At 55.9% G+C, this 3,802-nt stretch overlaps 1 long non-coding RNA gene across 1 annotated transcript; it reads left to right on the forward strand.

Annotated features, from left to right (window-relative positions):
* Position 1: 1 nt before the first annotated feature.
* LOC105516205 lies at positions 2 to 724 on the forward strand. The gene is made up of 2 exons (XR_001002447.1): positions 2 to 91; positions 364 to 724. It is a non-coding gene; the product is annotated as an uncharacterized LOC105516205 (long non-coding RNA).
* Positions 725 to 3,802: the final 3,078 nt, after the last annotated feature.

Raw genomic sequence — 3,802 nt, forward strand, 5'->3', positions numbered from 1 at the left:
AGCCACGCCCGAGCCGCGCGACCTGCCTGCGCTCTTCGTCGAGGCAGCGTGCCCGGAAGGGCAGGTGATGGAGCCGAGCCCACCGTCCCCGGTTAGTGCCCGCTTCCCTGCGCCCCCTTCGGCCGTGCCCCCGCGCACAGCCCCACCGCCCCCCACGGCGAGGACCAGGCACCCTGCCGCTCCACGCCAGCCTCCTGGCCTCCATAGAATGCCCAGGGCGCCAAGAGGCGAGGGCAGGGAAAGGCCACGCAGGGGACTAGGTCTCCCCTCGCTAGGGGCCCCTTGAGGGTGGAGCCCACGAACGCGGACACCCGCACAAGGTCACCAGTGCTGAGGGCTGCCCTGTTCCCTCCCTCCCTACAGCTCCTTCCTGGCGACGTGCTGGCCCTGCTGGAGACCTGGATGCCCCTCTCGCCTCTGGAGTGGCTGCCTGAGGAGCCCAAGTGACAGCGGACAACTGACGCTGTCTCTGTGAGCACCGAGGCTTTTTTGGCCTCAGCCCCTTCGAAGTGGTTCCTTAGCAGACTGCCTTTCCTGGAAGAGGGCACCGGCGATCCCGGCAGGGGCATTCCTGCGGATGAGAGCCGCCCCCACCACAGTGGCCCTTCTCAGCACCCCCCCTCCATGGAGGGACCCATAGGGTTAGACACTTTGAAGCAAGCAGGAGGCTCTGCCTAATGTGAATTTATTTATTTGTGAATAAACTGCTGGTGTCATTTGGCAATTTCTTCTTCCTACCTGTGGACACAAAACTCCCTCTCTCCCTCTAAAGAAGAGCATGGGAGAGGTGGGAGGGGTTCTTGCAATCTTTAGCCCTCCCACCCCCACAGGCCCCAACCTCTTTAACCTTACCCCCAGCCCTGGCTCAGCATCTAGTCCAGATGGGTCAGCCTGGAAGGGATAGGGAGGGGCATCGTTTGAGAAGGCAGTGGCAAGTAGAATCTGCTGATCTTTTTTTTCTTTGAACCTGGTGGGGAATTGGTTAAAACCAAAATATCTGTGTAGAAATACAACTCCATTATTGAGTATTTGCTGTATGTATATCAGGTACCTATTATATTCAAGTAACCATTTTACAGAAGGATGAGGATCAGCACTCAAGCCCCCGTAGGCCTCCAGAGTCCCAGCGCTCAGCTCTTGGAGGATTTTGCCAGCTTCATGCATGTTGGGGCCTGAGGGATAACAGCTACAAGAGGTCATTTTCTTGTGTCTTGGGGCCTTATTCTCCATAGACTGGAGCACCCTGGCCTTGGACCTCCCGTCCCCTACTCTGACATTTTCCCATCTCCCTTTTCTCTGGTTTCCTCGCCTTGCGGCTTAGTGTGGCGGTCTTGAGTTTATATATCCGTGACCTCCTAGAGGCCTAGCTGGGGTGAGATGAGCACCCATGGGGTTGCATCAGAATCCACATAGGCAGTTGCACTCCTGTCTGCATTGGCTGGAGTCACATCAGGGAGCAAGAGACGGGAGCCTTGAGCCCAGAAAGTGTGTCCTCATCCAGCCAGGGTGTCTAGGGAACGGTCATCCTTGGAGGGTGGGGTGGGGAGAAGGGATGTGTAGGCTCTCTGCCAAGTGTCCTTTACCCTCTATGGATAGATACCCAGTTCTCCCCTCTTCTCCAAGTGTCTGAAACACAGGCCTTAGTGTCTGTTTTTATAAAAGCTTTATTAAGATACAATTCACATACCATAAAATTCACTCTTTTAACAATTGAATGACTTTAGTACATCCACAGAGTTCTGCAACCATTGCCACTAATTTTAGAACATTTTCACCCCCCAAAAGAAAACGTGTACCTGTTAACATCACTCCCCATTATTCCCCTACTGCCAGCCCCTGGCACTCACTCATCTAGTCTCTGTCTCTATAGGTTTGTTTTTTCAGGACATTTCATATAAAAGGAATCACAAAATACGGCCTTTTGTGTCTGGCTTCTTTCACTGAGCACAGTGTTTTTAAGGCTCATCATGCTGCCTCCTGTGTCAGAACACAGTTTCTTTTTACTGCCCGTTGTTCAGCTACATCACAGTTGGTTTATCCGTTCATCCGCTGATGCTGCTGGGTTTGCTTTTCAACTGCTTCAGAGATCCCTTCCAGTACTCTAGCCCTGGCCAGGAGCGGCTGTAATGCAGAGTGGGATCGAGTCCCTGATCTGCAGTTCAGGGGTCTAGGCCAGGCAGGGTACACCCGGGCTGGTGCTTGGCCACAGAGAATGCGCTCCAAAAGTCATGCCTGCAGCGGGGTGGGACCTCACACCTCCGCGGGTCACCCCCTTTCCTGCTCCTCTGTCCCATCTCTCACTCCCCTCCCAGGACCCTAACTGGGGTAGAGCGGGAAGTTTTCTGGAGCCGACCCAGCTTAGAAGATCTATTTGCATGGCAAAGGCCCTGCATTTTAGAATGGGGAATTAAAGTTATTAGCAAGTCTTTTCACAGATAAGTGGGGCTCATTGGCCAGTCCCCTTCCCTGCAGAGGTCTTCTTCTCCGGCTCTGAGCCTGGGAGTGGCCCACTGTTTATTAGCACCTAGGTGTGAATTTTCATTAACAAGGATCTGCTAATAGCTGCCCAGACTCAGGACTGGAGATAGGAAGGGGACACCTCCCACTGCTCCAGCGTCCCCATCCCCCATCTCGGCCAGCGCCATCCCGCACCCAGAGGAAACCCTGTGTGCCTGTTCACAGAGCCGACAACAGTAGCCAGCATCCAGGTAGGCACCCCGTGCCAGATGGTAGCGGAGCCTCCCTCACCTCAGTTCTCAGTCCCACTGCGAGGTAACCCCAGCTGCAGGGCCACTTTAAGAACAGGGGGTTTAAGAAAAAGGCTGCACATGGTGGATGGCAGTGTTGGGGTCTGGACCCGGCTGTGACTCCAGACCTGTGTGTGTAATCACTGGGTGTGCTGCCCTCACTATGGCTGAACACCAGCTTGTCTCAAGAACAGAGGGTACTGGGGGGTGTCTCACTTCCCCCGAGGCCCAGGCAGGATGCCCCACTGTGGAGTGGTCTGGGCCAGGCCCCACGTGCCGTGGAGGGGGTAATAAGAAAGACTGCACCGGCATGGGGGCGCCCGCTGAGGCCAGCTAGCTGCCCTCTGGTCCCCGCTGGTCCCCAGCCGCCCTCCTCTTCTTGGGAGCTGCTTTCACAGGACCACCTGGTGAGAAGGCCAGCACAGGGAAACCAGCATTTCCAGAGCAGTGACCCTCGGCCAGGCTGTGTGCTTAGTCCTAAGAACTAACTTGAGCCTAACTTGAAATTTGGGCTCAGGGCCGCTGGCGAGGTGGGTAGGTTTGCACTCGCCCTGTTTTACAGACAGAAGCTGAAGCACAGGGAGCTCAAGGAACTTTTCCATGAGGCTAGAGTGCAGCCCCTGGGGAAGGGCCAACTGTGGGCTGGTGGTTGGTGAAGGCTGTCTTTGCAAGAGTCCTGGCAGCAAGGTAGATGTGTGTGTGTGTGGCAGTGGGGCTGTGTGTGTGCGTGTGTGTGTGGTGGCGGGGCTGTGTGTGTGTGTGGTGGTGGGGCTGTCTGTGTGTTTACATGTGTGTGTGTGGCAGTGGGGCTGTGTGTGTGTGTGTGGAGGCGGGTCTGTGTGTGTGTGGGGCAGTGGGGCTGTGTGTGTAGGCAGGGCTGTGTGTGTGTGTGTGTGGAGGCGGGGCTGTGTGTGTGGTGGCTGTGTGTGTGAGTGTGTGTGTGGAAGTGGGACTTTGTGTGTGTGTGGAGGTGGAGCTGTGTGTGTGTAGGGAGGTGGGCTGTGTGTGTGTGTATGTGTGGAGGCGGGGCTGTGTGTGTGGTGGCTGTGTGTGTG

The sequence above is a fragment of the Colobus angolensis genome, unplaced genomic scaffold (assembly GCF_000951035.1).
Source record: "Colobus angolensis palliatus isolate OR3802 unplaced genomic scaffold, Cang.pa_1.0 Scaffold278, whole genome shotgun sequence".
Lineage (NCBI taxonomy): Eukaryota > Metazoa > Chordata > Mammalia > Primates > Cercopithecidae > Colobus > Colobus angolensis.